Below are 18,228 nucleotides of genomic sequence, written 5' to 3' on the forward strand. Positions count from 1 at the left end.
ACATCTAATCCACCATTCAGACGCACAAACAACTAAAACAACAGGAAAAAGCTTCAAAGCAGGACAATCAACATCTGGAAAAGTCAACAGACTGTGCCTGTATTGTCACTAACATGTAAAGCAAATGTTCCACTCTAGAATAAATACACACAGGAAACACCTCTGAGTGCATGGTCCAGATTCCTACTCAACAAAGAGGCTTCCTTGCCCTGAGAACACATTTATCACATTAAGGAGCCTGTTCAGATTTTCTTCCTCTATCTTCTTTCATACCCTAACCAAATCAAGTCTGATTGCATGTAGGGCATTCAGTAGCTTCTGCCCTCCACATGTAGGTACTCTTCATTTTGCATGCAGATGGACAGCAAAGGCAGGACAGACACGTGAGCTACCTGAGAAGCAGGGTAAGCTGTCCTAGGATTTGCCATGCTACCTTGACTTAGATCAAGTTGCCATCTAGGTCAGCTGCTGTGCTGCAGTGTATTTTGTAGCTAAACCTTGGAGGTGAGCTTTTCCATCTGACCAACCCTTACCTGTGCACCATGTGTATACCATCCTCTCCCACAGTGCTGGCTTCTACAAGAAGAAAAGCAGTGCTTAGGCCGGAAGGGAGCTGTAGAGTGCTCCAGCTAAGCTTGTGGTCTGATCACCAGCAGACAGGGCCACGAGGCACTACGCAAAGTAAGCCTGCTCTCCACTATTGGCAAGCTTTACACTGTCAATATTTGACACAAGCCTACAGTCTAAGGCTTTTCCAGGAGTAATACTTCCAGGTCAGAATGGAAGCAACAGGAACCAAAAGGAGAGAGTTCATCCTTGCCACTGGTCCCACCTTTATGTTCCTTACGCATCTCAAAAATAGCTCAACACATGCTTATGCTCAGTAACTTTTGTCCACTCTTCTCTGCCTGGCTAGTCCTCAGCAACCCTTCTCTCACAGCACCTGTGCAGACACAGTGATTACATTGGGTCTTCCACGTCAACAGGCACATTATAAAACCATTAGATATGATGCCCAATAGAAGTACATCTCCACCCCTGGTGGTTTATGCATGGAGCTTGTACCCAAGACAGACGGATTCTGCCACTCTCCTACCACAAGGGAGCCTTGTCCTGAATGCACAAATCTGTCAGCTTCCCTATTCCTTCTCAAGGTTAGGAAAATCATTTTTCTTTCAGCATTTGCTGGATAGTTTTTATTCACTTGCCTCACATAAAGAGTGCAGCAAACTGAAAGCTTTCTCCTCCCACATCAGAGACACATTTGCAGAGCTGAGATATTTTTAGAATAGTGCACACACAGAGTTATATTGTTTGTTGTCTTGGTTAGGGAAAAAAAAAGAAACAGACAATTTTCTATACTAAAATTATTTGTGCCTTATTGCTGGGGAGCTGAGAAGTAGTCATCTTGCTGAAACCATTTAAAATCTTTTCTGTACTCCAGAGATGACAAACAAAATGACCTGGTACATATCAGAGCAGTCGTTAATTCTGTCCGACAAGGCAAACTGTTTCTGTCAATGTTAAGAGCCAATTCATGTCTAATGGATACAAACATGGCTCTTTTGGCTTGAGAAGACTTGCCCATTTCTTATGCTGTTGCAAATTTGGCTCTGAATTACAGTTCCTTAAAAGTCTTCCTGGAACATCATGTTGCTCATGAAAACACACTGAAAAAACCCATCTGAGTGTTTATGTTGTAAAATAATGAGCTCTTCCTAGGCTGCATTTTCGAACAGCAGTCACTGTGGCCAGACTAGAATATGTGTGTCTCCTGGGACATCATGTAATGAAAGGGGGAAAGACAGTATGAAAACCTGCACATACCATAGTTGCTTCCCACACTGCCTGGGCAAGGTAGCTTTGGCATTCCTATCATAAAATCAGGATCCTGCTGCAGCACGACTGGTGGAAGCTAAGGCCCATGAAAGAAGAACATGGAACCTGGTTCCTTTACCATAAAGCTCAAACACAACAATATTCCAATTTTTTCCTCAGCCCCTTCCGCAATGCCACCTCCCAAGCCAGCCCTCACGAATATTGAAGCAAAAGACAGCTGAAGGGAATGCCCTTCTCTATCAGGGATCATGGATTTGAAAATGCTGCACAAAGCTGGCATAGATGGTTGAGCAGCTGTTGAGTTCCTCTACAAAAGAGTTTCTTTTGGTGATGGGTGAAATGACTCCTGTCTAATCTCTTTTCCTGGAGGATGAAAATCACAATATAAATGTAAGATACATAATAAGTGAGGCACGATTTATACTCATATTATAACCTGGCGCTAAGTGATTTTATTTAAGGCCCTATAATAATTTTTAACTATTATTCTTGCAGTGTTGCACTGACATTTTGCCCTTTCATGAGCAGCAGATAATTTCCTGAGCCATACTTGATGTGGCTCTATTTAACATCAGAGTTGGTCTTCAAAGACGTATTCTGGTATGACACAGAACCCAGTATCAGTTCTGAGATACTGCAAAAATATTGCATGGATTTGCTGGAGTTGATCCAGGGTCTCTCTAGTTCACTTGACCTATACGCTGCTGATCTTTTAAGAACACAAAAGGGCCTCTTTTCTGCTCTCCACATACAACTTAAGATACGACTTATGGTAGCTTAAGTTTCACACTCACTGGAAGAGGAGAACAGCCAAGGACAATCTCGCTGTTATTTTAATTTAGCTTTAAAAACGCATATATAATTTTCCTCTCCTGTTTTAGTACCATAAAATAAAATTAAAAAAAGGATGCAAACTTTATTCTTTCCCAGAGGAAAACAAGAATGAAAGTCCATTTGCATTAACTTTTTGATCCAAGTTCCAGCTTTAAAACAGCTGGGACACCAATTCCAAATGTCAAGGTTTTCAATGAAAAAGCCAGCGCTGGAGTGGAACTGCACACTCCCCTTCCCTGCCCATTTATTCCAAAGCACGGCTGGCATGTGGGTTGGCTCTCCAACACGCACATGCTATTAAGTCCTAAATGACAGCTTGTTTAACTAGAAAACATTTCCATTTTTTCCTTAACAAAGGCCATTCATTTCTTGCTCTTCTATTTGCTTAGAGACGGTTTCATTTGCCCTGCCTGAGAGTTTGCACAACCCGCCTGATTGTTCCCCTCCAAATAGTGCTGCAAGTTAATGACCCACCTCTTGATCTCTGAGCAGGGAGCCTTGCCCAGCACACTGCAGCAGCATCAAGAGAGCTAGTTACATTGCAAAATCCATACGTGGGCCTTGAATATCTTTATGCTTGAGAAAACAATCGAATCAATTCATCTCAGGAAAGACAGTCTAATTCTTCCCTGCTAACAGTAGATTAGGCATCAAGAAGGAAAGAAGATGAAAGCTGGATCATGTAGCAACTCCCTCCATGCTGCTGACGAATCTCTTGGGGGACACGCATAACTTCCTTTCAAGCTATCTTCAAAAGGTTCCCCTCCACGCAGACCACCCATTGGGAACCCACATCAATAACAAAAAAAAAGAATTTAAAAGAGCCATTTTTCACCCAATTTATTTACATGTTAAAATAAACACAATTTCCCATATAGAGCAAGGGCTCCTGGTGGGTTCTGTTTCGTCTGTGAGATTCTTGGCATCGGAGCACAGCATTTCTCTATTCCAAAGCAATCTTGGCATGGATTTTTTGGTTATATAATTTCTTTCAGCAACTGGTAAAAGAATAATAATTCTGCTTCTAAAAAGTAGGAATCGTGTTCTAAAACAGCAGCAAGGTGTTGTACCAATTAATCTGTCAAAAGATCATTTGCAAACCAGAGCTCCCAAACTCCTGCATTCAGGGACGGTTCTCCCCATGGCTTGCACTTCCAGTTCTCAATCAACCTGTCCAAAGGGAGCTTTCCCACAGAGTTAAACACATTTTTGCTTTCTGCCTTGCTCCTTTGCATTGCCACATGGCAGTGCCACCCTCATTAGAGTGAATTTGTCCCAGTTCCTGACAAGGCATGAAGGAAATACCGCTCTTCTAGAGCTGACAGCTTTTCATACCCACTTTGCAAAAGCTCAATGGGTGAGCAGCAGGTGGATTACTTGAAATAAGGGTAGGCTTTTTTTTGCTTGTTTTATTTTAATAGCGTACATCCGCATAGAGCTCAAACCCTAACAGACCTGACTGGGAGCAACCCAATTAAGAAAAAAAGTCTTCTGATTAAGGTCAGGCAGGGAGCGTTCCCGGGTGGGACAACCCTACCTAGTGTGCCAGAGCAGAATCCCACGGTTGCCAGTTGGCTCATAGCTGGGTGGTATTTAGATGGTGCACAGGGAAAGCCACGGGGAAAGCAGCGTGGCAGAAAATAGCTTTACTAAATTCATCTTGCACCAAAAGCTGTTCTCCTTTGTTGGTAGAGTTTGATTTCAGCATCACTGTTCCAGCTGCTCTTTAGCACTTGATACCCTTTTCTCTGTAACTTTCCTCCCTGCAGCTCTGAAACCCTCACTACCTACATATTTACCAAACAAATCAGGATCAAACAGGTAGGTTATTGCTTTCTGTGCCCAATTACTCATTTCAAACTGTGGCTGGTTGACAGTAGACAATGACTACTAACTGGCAGGTCTGCATTTCAGTAAATAATGCACAGGTACAAGTGTGGAACTGTTGAAGGTTATGGACCTGTACGCTGCTCTTAGGCTGTGTGAGCTGCTTTGCAACCAGTCAGCAGCTCAGAGAGAGCTCTCTTCAAAATCTGGGCAGAATAGGTGCAAGGTTCACAAAAAGGCACAGAACTGGAGCCAAACTAACAGATCGTATCAGGCAATCTCAATTCAGAACAGCCCCTGGCCTCCTCTCCCTTCCCCCTCAACCCTCCATCAAACTGAGCAGGAACTTGGCACCAGTACGGACCAGGCTGCATACTCCTTAGCATTAGACAAACTGCCAGGGTCTCCCAGCAAGCTTTGTCTTTGATAAATTCAGAGCCAGAATATAAGTGCAGTGTGGAGAACGTCAATTTTAAGGAAATGAGGTTGAGATCATTAGTCTTTGTACGATCTACAATTCAGCAGTTTTTTTATTTATTTCTGAAGCTAAATAAGGATTCTCAAATTGGAGAGTACTGCCAAGCCCTGAATAAATCCCAGCATTAGAGATGCTGTGAGTATGACAGTTTTCCCCATGAACTGAATCTGAGACTGTATCTTCAGAAAAATTAACCCCTGAGTGCCACAGGATAAGCTCAGTTTTAATATGGCATCAGTTTTAATATGGTAGGAAATCTCACCTTGTGGCTAAAATAGGTTATTCCACCTCACGGGGCAGTGCTGACAGAGGGTGGAGTAAAGCACAGGCTTAGCTAGTACAGAATAACTTTGTTCCATTGTCAAGTTTTCCAGGTACAATCCTGAATACAAATTCGGTCAAAGGTTATGAAACTACCAAACTAGCCAACCAGCATGTAGTTATTTGACAGGATTGTTTGTTTTCCACCCACAACCCCATCCCTTAGCAGTTCCGTAATCAAATGCTTAGCATTTGGACATAAGAAAACATTACGCAGTTGCAATTTAACCTTTGTTATTTTTCTGCCTCATGCTTTTAAATATTGGTGAGATATTTTATTCTAAGCTGCTCTCTTCACTGGCTGAGCCTGCTTCTCAGCCAGCAGGAGTTTTGCATTCTTGGAGCTCAGAGCCTTTTTTCTGCAAGCTCTCTGGAAACTGGTTGGTATCACATTTGGATTTTGCCATGAGTAACCTCAGATGTAGTGTGGTGAAGTGTTTCTCCTGAGACTCACAATTCACCTGTGGCAGAGCTGAGTTTGGTTTTCCAAACACCTCCTTGCGCAGTCTAGTACAATGCCAAGTCTAGCATAACAACGATCATACAGGACTGATCATACCATTAATGGAAAGGAATTGCCAGAGAAAGCCATAGCTACAAAAACCTGCTGCTCTATTGAAACATAACAGACTGTAGGCTAGACCTCAAAGCTATGTGAAAGCCAGGGAAGTCTTCAGAATATCGAGCAAAAAAACTTTTCTAGTTCAGGTCACTAACATCTGGCCACAGCTGGCATAGACCAAGATACGCTGTCATCTGGGGCCTGGCTGTTACCTACAGAAACAGGTTGTTGAGTTCTCATTCAATGTCTTAGTGCATTATAAAACTGAAACACCTCCACTGCAACTGGTTCCCTGACCACCAGAATGCACAAAAGGCTCCATACACACCCTCAGACAAGACTTCTTCCAGCCTGCCACAGGTTTTATGAGATCTTTTGCAATCCTCGTTTTGTTTTTATAAAGAAGGAAGATGCTTAAGGCTAAAAGGAATGTTACTGTGATGCTGGAAAATCTCATCTGGGTTGGAGAGTGAACTAGAGGCTTAGCAGATGTTCTGCTTTGCTTTACTTTACTAACGGGCTAAGAAACAAAGAGAATCACACTGCCAGAAGCTTTAAATGATGAAGTTTTCTAAATTCTGAAATAAATTTTCCAATTCACCAACAATGAATCTCATATTTCCCTGTACACTCCTTTATCAGCTAAAATCATCTTTTCTTCTCTAAAATAATAGTCCAAGACATGTTAGCTTTTTACTAAAATATGAAAAACAACCCTAAGGCCCATGGATCAAATCCCAGCCCCACTGAAGTCAGTACCATATAGCTGCCGCCCTCAGAGGGTGCAAGCATGTATTCTGTGTGTGGAAACACAGAGCTCAAGGAATGAAGAAATAAATGCCCAAACCACATAAGAATGAGATTATAAAAGTGGTTTTAAATGAAAAGCATTCTGAAATTAAAGAGAAGCTGCAATCCTGAGCTGGGAGCGCACAGATCGGCACTTTCTCTCAAGGAGCAAGAGGTGATGCTGAGGGCATCTGGCACATACAAGATCTGCCGGATGCCTCAAAGAGGAAGGAGCAGCAGAGCCAGGAAAGATCCAAGGATTCCTTGGTACATAGGTGAGAGACATCAGTTAAAGTTAACACTCTGCCAGGCTCCATGGACAAGGTGTGAGACCAAAAGAGAAGTGCTCTTAAATAACATGTTGTGGGTAACGCTAGATGGAGGAGAGAAAAATATTGGCACTGAAACATACAGCCCTAAAGTGTGCAGAAATACACGGGGACAAAAAGTGAGAAGCTTCTAAAAGTGAGAGAAGCAAGAGCCTGGAACAGCCAGCTCAGCTGGAACACTGTTTGCTAGCAACCAAACTTGGTTAAAAAACGACCTTTAACCATTTGTGAAAAAGACTCAGGGATGCTGTTTGCAAGAACAAAGGACTAGATAACCCAGGGAGTGTCTTCCTGTCTGTGCTCCTAATAAGAGGATGTTTTAATAAACAAAGGAACGTCCTGTTTCACATTCAAAATGAATGTGCAATAGGAAGAACATGATTAACTGAAACCACAAAACACTGTAACCAAATATATTTCTCTGCAACACTGACATGCATTAAAAAGGGAAGAATTCAAGTACGTGAATAAAAAAAAAAGGATGCATTTTCCCTTTGTTCATTGTCTGTTTTGCTTCTGGGGCTTGCGGCAATATTCAAAGTTGTGTTTGCAGCCACTGCTAGACAACATTCTGTTTTTTAAAAAAGTCTCTGCATCTTTTTTAATAAGAAAGATGTCCACTGGTTTTAGGATTTGTGAGACAGTCTCTTAAAAGGGCTCATGGTTTGTAACAAGTAGAGCTATTCCCAGGAAAAACAACATGGCTAGTTAGTTGTGGAGGAAATCCACCAATACGAATCAGGTGCATGAGCTGCACTTCATGAATGAGCAAATAAACAATCAAACAATGAACATTTGAACAACAAAGTATAAAAATATAAATATGTGGGCTGATTCTGTGCCTTTTTTTCTTTGTCAAGCACAACTCCAGCCCCACCCCTCAACCTGATTTAACAGCATGGGCCATGAAGGGACATCCACTGAAGAATGTGAAAGTGCGTGGGGCTGATACAGCACTTGCAAGGAACCTGCTCTTGGTTTACACCCTGTAACAGCTCACGGCATTTTACAATGCACTAACAAACACACTGCAGCAGGTTTGCCTAGAGCAGGCCTAGGGAATCTGCTAATAGCACATTTGATGAAAAATATAATGGAATCAGGCTGCCACAGTTTTGATCAATGCACACAAATGCAGGCAGCTTAAGTGAACTTTCCCATGACTTCAGACCACTACTTACGTTATAAGGAAAATAAATTCTCTCATTTGAACTTCTGAAAAGTTCTGCTTGATTTAGTGAATAATTTCCCCTGATACAGCAGCTGAGCAAGAGCAGTTCAGCAAGAGCAATTTTATTCAGTAGTTTCCATTGTAGGTAGGATACAAAGTGTATTAAAACCAAAGATGAAATGGCATTTTTAGGCCATTTATTGACTGGTTATGTGTTTCACTTCTCTTTGTAAAGCTGCCTGCCCTTTGACTTTGTTCTGTGCAAATAAGAGTTCTCTGAATACCACGCTCCTTAACAAGGCTGTTCCTCCAGGTTAGTGGTGAACTAGACACTGATCAGCCATGAGCTGTGCTCCTTTGACTTTTGCTATCTCAAAAAGTACTGAAGGAAACCAGACCATGTTTTAATCCAACAGGACTTACACAAAATATATTTTCTTCTGTATCTTTCAAATGGTGTTCAGTATCTTGGAAGAGTCATTTGTAATTTAATAGGATGACAAACTCCACATCTGTATGAAGATACATTTATGGGTGAGGAATCATCAGTAATTAGCTTCTGAAACAACCTACTCCAAATTAGATGCATCTGACAAATAAACAATAGGAAAGCTAGTCACATTAATGAAATGCTGTTGCTATGGAAAAATTGTGCCTCTAAAGGTGAAAATAAACATGCTTCCTTTTTTCTCAATTTGCAAAGACATCAAAAGGTATCTCCCTAAAGATGAAGCTGTTCCTAATTGTAGATACCATTGAAGTGGGCCATTTCTTCACATGTTTCAAAGTCTCCTGTGCTTTAACAACCCAAGCAACATCCCAAATGTTAGCAGCTAGGATGTTCTTTAGTTCATAAAGAATAATTGAGGCTGGAAGGGACACATGGACATTATCGAGTTCAAGCCCCTGCTCAAAGTGTTTCCCATTCAATCAGGCTATACAGGGCCTTGGTGAGTTGAGCTTTAAATATCCCCTAGGCTAAAGACTTCTCTACCTCTCTGGGTCCTGCTACAGCATTTGACTGCCCTCATGGTGAAAACATTTTTCTTTGTATTTCATTGGGATTTCTCAAGCTGTGACTTGTGCCAGTGCCCTCACATCCCACCACCGTGCACCTCCAAGAAAAGCCTGGCTCTGCTGTCTCCACACTCTCCACTGGGGACTTGTAAACAGCAATAAGATTCCCTCTTAGCCTTCTCTTCTAAGGCTAAATAAACCCAGTTTTATCAGCCTCCCCTTGTACATCTCGTTCTCCAGTACCCTCATTGTTTTGACAGCCCTCCTCTGGCCTTGCTCCAGTATGTCAATGTCAATGTCCAATGCAAATTGGACCCAGTGCTTCAGATGTGGTCTCAAAAATGCTGAATGGAAGAGAATAATCACTTCTCTCCAGTTGCTAGCTATAAACTTCCTAATACAGCTCAGTACAGGGTGGCCTTCATCACCACAAGGTCACACTGTTGACTCATGTTCAACTTGTCTGCACGGATCCCCACGTCCTTTTCTGAAAAGCTGCTTTCTATTCATTCAATGCCCAACCTTCGACGCTAAATAAGGTCACTCCACCCCAGATGCAGAGCTTCACAGGTGCCTTTGTTGAAACTTCATGAAGCCCCTGCTGGTCCATTCCTTCAGCCTGTCAAAGTCCCTGTGAATAGCAGCTTTCCAGCATATACTCACTTTCCACAATCTGGTACCCCTGCAAACTTGTTGAAAGTGCTCTCCATCCCATTAATGAAGAAGGTTCACTGAGTGTATGCAACATCAATTATTTTTCCCTTGAAGATTACAGATTCCTCTGACACTTTTGAGGCCAAAGTCCTTGCTGATTTGAACTAATGTACTGCCATGGAAGTCAGTAAAGGAAATGAACTCTGGAACAAAGTTTGAAGCAAGTTTGATGTCTGCCCAGTAGCCCCAGATAACAGATATAACTAGCAACATGAAATTCTCTGTTTTCTCAGCCTTAGGTCTTTAATAACCATCTGGTCCTTGTCCTTGCACCCTCAACCATCTTGCATGCAGACGTACGCCTACAGCTAGCAAATGGACGAGCAAGTAAACTGTTGAAAACATTACATGAGATTGCCAACCCTCCTTCACTAATAGAAAATGCAGTTACAAGCTACAGGCCTGATCCTACTGTCTGACATAGTGACAGAGTTATCCTGGATTAACCTGAGCATCTATGAAAGCACAATTTGACCTCTGATGTGGCAATTAATTCATGATCTCTGATACAACAAGAACAAAACAACAGGCGATAAACTGAGATAAACTTAGTTCAGCCAAGCCTATTCCCTCTTTAGTTTCTCTTATTCACCGAAGTGAACCCTTTGTCCAAGTGAAGGATGTTTTATTCGCGATTATCAGGACTCATCTGAAATTCCTATCACTTAGTCCCAATGTTATCAGCACTCCACACAAATTTAGTGTCCCACTCCTCTTTATCATGGAGGGTACCTCTCATTTGAGAGGCAGAATCATGGAAGAGAAGCCACAAGGACTCAACTCTCACAGGAAGAAGGAAGCCTTTTAAGTTTTCCAAATGAATGACATCTCTTTCCTCCGTCACGCAGTCTGTCTGTGAACAGTTAACAGTGACAGGTTGAGGAGCACAGTCTGGAAAGCGGCCAGTGCCAACAGCTCCACGCTCAAAGTCGTTGCGTTCAAAAGGGAGCATTCTGTTCCTTCTACCACTGTGTCCCCCCTCACTGGGGCCCGTTGTTACAGCCTCACGCCTTCTTGTGTGAAGGCCAACAGCGAGGCTTTGTTCAAGAAGCAGCTGCTGAGAAGATGTACTATCTCATGGAATGACCCACTGACATTTCTCCCTCTGTTCATTAGTAAGCAGTGATTTATTAGGAGAACTAGGGCGGATTGCATGGCCCACTTCTTTCAGAATAAGAAGCCAGATCCTCAGATCCCAGTGTGCCCCAAAAGGGATTCCCTCATAAAGCAGGCTTGCAGCAAAGTGAAGGGAGCTGGCTCTGTAGCCCCTTCTTCTCATCACCTGATGGAGGGAGGAAAGAGAACAGCATGTGCCAGGAGGTAGACAGGGCAAGGGTAGAGTAAGGGGCGACCTGGTTTTGCTTCACTTGAGAGCTCAAACCATAACTCTGCTGCATGAAGAGCAAGCTCAGCTCAGCCGGGACGTAAGACACAGATCCTGTTTGGCTGATATGTTGTTGCTTATTCAATAATCTATTGTTATAGGGTGGATCTACAGCAGGGAGGAACCGGTTGAGCAGTTGGAAGGAGCAGGGTAAATGAGGGAAGAGGGAACCATAACCACTTTTTTGCAATCTTTACTGCAGTCCAACATTATCATCTAGTGATGTCCACATAGAGGAACAGTGATGAAGCATCACCTCCATTGCCTTTCCCCCCATCCAAACAATGACCACATCCAGCTCCGGGTTACAGAACAGAACTTATCTGCCTGCCTTTTATCATTGATCATACCAAAATTAAACCTGACCAAACAAATAGATTGCTGTGAGCAGCCCAGATTTGGTTTGACACGTTTTTGTAGCACACATTAGATGACACTACATTTCACACATTCTTGTGTCTGTGCTGAAGATCTATCTGGTCCTCATAATTTCCAAGCCCCCTTGACTAAAACATAGGTGCAGGACCATGTTTCCCCCACTTTCACATCAGCATGGCTCAAGTATTACTCAAGTAGTCACGAAACAAATAAAGTCTCATCCCCGGAGTGGAGGGGAAACGCCTCTAAGAATCCCCTGCTCATTTTCTAATCCAAACATTTTCAGCAGAACACTCCACTGCAGCTTATGTGTGCACCGACAGATATATCAGCTATGTGCAGCCTTACCGCCTCTTTATTTTTAGTTTGCTGTGCTCTAGCTGCTTCCTGGCTCAACAGCTTTGTTTCATCTGCCTTCACAGGACAAACAAAAAAGAAAAGCCACACTTGCATTTCCAAATCCCAGCTTGTGGCTTCCTCCAGAGCATGAGATGCCATAGTTTATTTACTTTCATGATTCACCTAGTGTTTTCTTGCTCTTCTGTAGCTGCTCTCCTCAAACAAAACCACTGCTTACTACCATGAAAGATGCCATGTGGCGCAGGCAGAGATTCAGGACTGTATGATCCCAGTCTGAATGAAGAGGAAGCACTGAAGTGCAGAGACTCACAGCTGAGATGACTTCATCAGAGCAAGACTGGGCTGCAGAAGTCTGTAATGAGCTTCTAAAAAAATAACAGCAATAGTGCACACAGCTCCGTTTAATAAAACCCATCTCAAAGTACTTACAATTGCCTGTTGTGGCACAGGATATTCCCCTTGGGCTACACTGTATTCTGATACAATTATAGGCACATTTCAGCATCACTGTATTGTAAGAGGTGTGTATCCAACCTCTTCTTCTCACACAATGTGTGTGGCACCTCTGGGAGGTACGATCTCATGACCACCAACAGGGCCCAACTCCACACAGCAATGTGGGAGAAAGCAAGAGAAAATACACTATCCAGCTGAAAGAGTGTGTTCAAGAGCTTGTCTGATTCATGAGGAAATTTACATCTTAGTATGAATCACTTTGCCTATAATTTCAAAGAGTCTCTAACGGAATGACCTGGTTTCCTCAGCAAGCTGTCACTGCAGAGCTGCGATTCAATCCTGTAAGACCAGTTGTCACTCCAGAAGAGCTGGAGGTGAGAAGCAACTGGTTTCACTCTGACTGGAGCTCATCAGTGGTGGGCAGGTTGGTCTTCCAGTTAATCTTACTTAATGCAGCCTTTTTGGTCTCCATAATTCATGTCTGTGTTGGAAGAAGTGCACACTGTCGCATCACTTTACATGAGAACCCCTATAACCAAAACAGAGTTAGAAAGGGGTGGCAGAATTAAGTTTACTCATTAGCTATTTGTTTTATAGGAGGACACTGCACTAAGTTCTTACAGTTTTTTCACTGTCTAAGGAATGACACAGTGCACTGCAATATCTGAACTCTCACCCTTTATTATGCACTGTGGTTTCACCTCCCGTGTGCCCTGCACACGCTAAGCATTCCTCACCGCTGCTCTGGAAGGCAGATAAGCCTGGCTGCTACTTTTGTTCAACATCTGGAGAAGGAAAGGCTAGAGAAAGCTAGACTGGCTTGGGACCAAGCCGAATACGGAGTCAAAACAGGGATAAAACAGCACTGGCAGTGCTCTGCCAGCCAGGCCAAAGAGCCATCTCCTCCGTGATCCTCCTGCTAAGAGGAACCTAGAGCAGATGCTTGCAAGAGAGAACATGAGAGGTGGGGCAGACCAACACGACTCTTCTCTGGTGTAGCCCCTCAGGTTCTGCCTCTGCCCATACACCATGCAGGAGACATCACTGCCCACTTTTGACATCGCAACCGTGTTTATGACTAAATCTTTGCCTGGGCTAAAAGGGGAGAATGGATGAATTCCAGGCACGGTTCACAGGTCCATATGACACTTAACGTGGATCAAGGGTCAAAGAATCATTTAAGTGTTCCCTTATATTCCTACTGTTTTTTCTTGGCCATGAGCAGTCTAGCAGTTTTCAGAGCACAAAGATTTATGTCCATACACTTGTATCACAGTCGGATCGATTAATCACCCCTTAGCAGCTCTCTCTCCAGTCCAAATCAATTATTATAAAAGACTGAAAGACAGACAAGTTGAGATAATTTGATGAGTAAAAACACTAATTGCCCCATAGGGAATATCATTTCAAAGTTTAATCTGAAGCTCTGAAGAACTTTCTTCTTTGCTTAGCAATTCCAACAAACTATCAGTGGTAAATGCCCCTGCAGCAGTCCTCATTTGACAAGCATGAACAGGCTAGTAATCTTCAAGGTTGAACTATTAATAAAAATATTAAAATAAAGAATTTTCCCGACACCTGAAGAGTGCAGTTTTATGCAGAAGAAATACATAGTGAGAGAGGGGAACGGAACCTGTCAGCTGGGCTCCGACTTGCCTCCTGCCCTTGCAGTCACCACAGCATTCTGTGAACTTTAACAGCATTTTCCACCTCCTCCATGACACCTGTGCATAGGAAAACACTCTGGTTTTGCATATCTGCAGATCTCACTGCCAGCCAGCTGTGCTACCCTACTACAGTAGGTCTGCCTTCCGCATTCAGTAGATGCAGGACCTGTTTTTATACATGGGGCAGGACAGCACTATGAATTTCTCCTAGGAAAATGAATTTTATGACTTCTAAATAAGCCTGAAAGAAGATGCACTAATACAGGTACACAGCTATTACTCTATTCTCTTTCCTAGCCAAGGAGAGCATCTGCCTAAGGATGAATGCAATCTGGCTGCTCAGAGAATGGCTGCTAGCATGGTTCAGGTAGCACATCTTTGATGTAAGCAAATCCTAGTTCTGTGTGAATGAGAACAGGATTCATAGGGAGAACAGTCATTTTGTGCTCCTGCAAGTCCTGCTGTGTCCATACCCACAGCTATTTCCAATACTGCATATGGAAGACGTTATTTCCCAGCTATGTTCTCGTATCATGCTGAAGACCAGGAGCCTTCCTCTGGAAAAAAAATTTTAAAAAATGCCCACAACCCATTGTAAACCTCCTGTCAAAAGAAATGCAGTGAGTGCCAATCTTGCCTACGTTCCTTAAACTTTTCCTGCTCTACTGAGGAACACTCAACTGGAGGAAGCAGAAAGAGAACAGATTGCTCTAGGTAAGTGGGCCCACAACCAGCCTTGCTAAGAGTCACCAAGGAATAGTTGTGCTGCTCTGTGAGCAAACCAGCTCCAAATAACATTTGCCAAGGCTTTCCTGACTCCATCCCTGGAGATTACCCCAATGTCTGCCTGATAACATCATCAGAGATGCTCTCCAGGAATTCCCTCCTGCTGCTGGGCCTGAGCTGTTACTTCTCACTCCCAGTGTTACACTAATTCTTGCTCTTACTAATGCTAACATCCTTGTTAGTGATTTCTCCCTTCCCAGTCTGACCATGTTTAGTCCTTTTTAACCTTTCTGTGCATATCAATCTTTCCCACTGCAATGAATAAATAAAAGCCTTCTGTTCTCATCAACAAAATGGTCTTTTAACAGTTGCAAGAACAACACTGCAATCACGTGGAAAAAAAACCCCAGCAAATATTTGATGCATTTAAAAATCTCTGCTCAGCTGTTTTCTAGTTTTTAGAAATAAGTTAAATAGAGAAAACAGTGAGAAAATTGATGGGGAGCACATGCAGCAGTAGGTGGCTCAGAGGGACCTGCTAACCCATCAGAAATGCTCACCACACACAAAATAGCAGTGGGGCTGAAAAAGAAAGCTGAACTTCAGTTAGAAACATCTAAGGAATATGAATAAGCTGGCAGAGCTGCAACCTTTCCCTCTGCTTTGATCTGACATTACACATAACTCGAGAGTGGAAAATTCAGCAGCTTCAAAGAGGGTCAAAGAGTCGAAGGTCTCCATGTAGCAGGACAGGTAGAAGGTTTATTCTGCCTGGACAGAGCGGGAGGTTAGAGGGGCTGCTCTTAAACAAATTTAAGGGTTAGGAACTCCTGCCAGGTTAGGGCAGTGTATTTCACCTTCCTCATCTTCGCATAAGGCAGACACGCTTTATGTGCGTAAGAAGCACCAATGAGTCCAAGTGAAGAATAGGGAGAGTGCCACTACAGTTAAAGAGCATTAAGAGACAAGTAAACATATTTGTGGCTCTTGCATCTTGGAAATGCTTTTTTATCTGCTGTTAGTTGACATGTACTTTTGAAGGTGAAATTGCGGTTGTTCTAGGCTCTGGCCATGTAATGCAGCAACAGCAAATTAAGATCACAGCAAATGAGATGTTATAGGAAGAGGGATGAGGATAACTGGAACATCATGTGCTTTACCAACTGAAAACGCTTGGTATGAGAAAACAAAGCCACATTCTCTATCCTTTATTCTAATTTTCGTTGGCTCTCAGCTTTACAGATCCCTAAAAATACCGCATTATAACAAAAACAGCTACAATCTGCCGTGACTAATTGAAGAATTACAATATCACTCCAGTTTGATTAATCTCCCATGGGTATTCCTTCTAAAAGGGCTTTCCTAAATTGATTGCCAATAATCTAATATGTTTGCCTGTTTCTTTTTTTCTGTCATCAGAATACTGCTATAATAAAATAATAGTAATATTGAAAGGAAATTTAAAAAGCAAGACGTCATTTCAGATAAAGCTTCCAGAAATGCATAGCAAGGTCATCCCAGCAGCTTTAACTCTTCCTTCATGAAGCTGCACTCCAAGTAAACTCAGAAATCTCAGAAAACCATTACCTGCCTTTTAAAAACACCATGTAAGAGACCACAGAAAAAATGCTGTATTACAAGGAAATACCATTTTCCTCTTTCATGGGACTGATATCATACAAAGCACTTTAATAATATTGGATGTATGGTAGAGTTAAAAGGTCTTCTTCAATTACAATTTTCACCACCACTGTAGAAAATGTCTAATACATGTCTTTGAGATCCAGGGGTCTTGGGTTTACTACGAAATACCCTAAAGAGGAAGTGTATAAATCCTTACAAACTAAGAGAACTGAGCCAGTGATAACCTATAAGGGGCAACACTGATACACAAATTTGCCTGAATTCTGTTATTCTGGGAAGAGCCAACCTTTTTCCTGGAATCTTGGATAACAGGAAAGTGTTGCAGAGCAGCCTTTGGCAAGATTTAGTGAGTAAGCTCCTACAGACTCAGCAATATAAATGGAAATTATTTTTCCTTCTTTTGACTGAAGGATAGACGCAACATAAATCAGTCAAGTCACGCATACTGCAACCCTGGTAACTTCCCAACTCATTTGGGAAATCATGCTAGCCATGATGTGGAATTGCATTAATAATCTCATGGATAATGTGCCTATATTGGGAATTTTATCCATGAGAATACCCGAATCAGAATAAATGCCCAGGTCAGGAAATCTACACCAAGCTCATAAGACTAAGAATCACTGTAAGAGATTGAGAACAGAAAGCAATTACTTTGCTAAAACAATTGATTAATTAATATTACCCAAAGATATCGAAAGGACAGAATGCAAATGGAAAAGACACTTGTGAAGTGATTTGGAATGGACAAAATGGTGGAAGAAAGCTATAAAATTCCTAGTATGATCTGAGTAAATTTGGAAATCGAGGTGTTTGAGTCCTTCATCTCTCACTGACATCCAGCTTCGGCTGTGACCTCTATTTCATCAAACAAAGTTTATCCTTACCACTTACCTCTTTAAGCAACAAGATTATTTTATAGAGCATAAAATATGTTAATTGTCTCTCTAGCTTACAGTGAATCTAGGCTCAGCTAAATTAGCTCTTTGTGCAACACAATTGTGTTTCTATTGTTCTGCTTTCAGGTTCCTCTTTACCCTCTCCCCACTGCTGATGAAGAAAAAACAAACTGACTTTACAAAAAAACCTGTATGTTTGACAGGGAGAATGAAGTCGTTAACTGGTCTGAGCAACCAGATTTGTACTAACTGAAGTGGACTAATTAATCCAGCAACATCAATCTACAGGAAAAAAAATCCTCCATGAATTATTTATTCTTCTCTAGTAAAAAATATGTTCAAGGAAAAAGAGAGCAGATAACTGTCTATTCATACAGAACCAAAACATCCATGACAGGAACCTTCACCCCAAAGGCTCTTCTCCGTCAACAGAAAAGGCATTCTCCATATCAAATCTATGCGATAAATACAATAACTTCTTCTAGTTTTGTTGCTTCAAATATTGTTATTTGAACTCTACCTCTTAAAATCTTTATCAAGGTTTAAGAGAATGAGGAACTAAGGCGTAACATTAAGCATGCACAGCGAGCAACCACAGACTCTTGTAGGCCAGTGGTGACTGAAAAAATTCCTTGTGTGTCCTGGAGTTCAGTTAACTTTTTGTATATCTTGTCTGTGCTCTGCTCACAGCGGCTGCAGAGTGGACAGTGCGTGGCCTCTTCCACCACCCTTCTCGTGAGCTTTATGCCATACAGATCAACAGAGAGGAATGGAGACACTTTCTGCTGGGATTATTGCAGACTCCTGCTAGCCTACGTCCGACTCAGAAGGAA

General features: G+C 42.2%; 1 protein-coding gene across 4 annotated transcripts in view; it reads right to left on the reverse strand.

Moving 5' to 3' along the window:
* MGLL (monoglyceride lipase) overlaps window positions 1-18,228 on the reverse strand; it is a 108,260-nt gene that overhangs the window by 22,024 nt on the left and 68,008 nt on the right. The gene's annotated exons all lie outside the window — the stretch shown is intronic.

The sequence above is a fragment of the Phaenicophaeus curvirostris genome, chromosome 11 (genome assembly GCF_032191515.1).
Source record: "Phaenicophaeus curvirostris isolate KB17595 chromosome 11, BPBGC_Pcur_1.0, whole genome shotgun sequence".
NCBI lineage: Eukaryota > Metazoa > Chordata > Aves > Cuculiformes > Cuculidae > Phaenicophaeus > Phaenicophaeus curvirostris.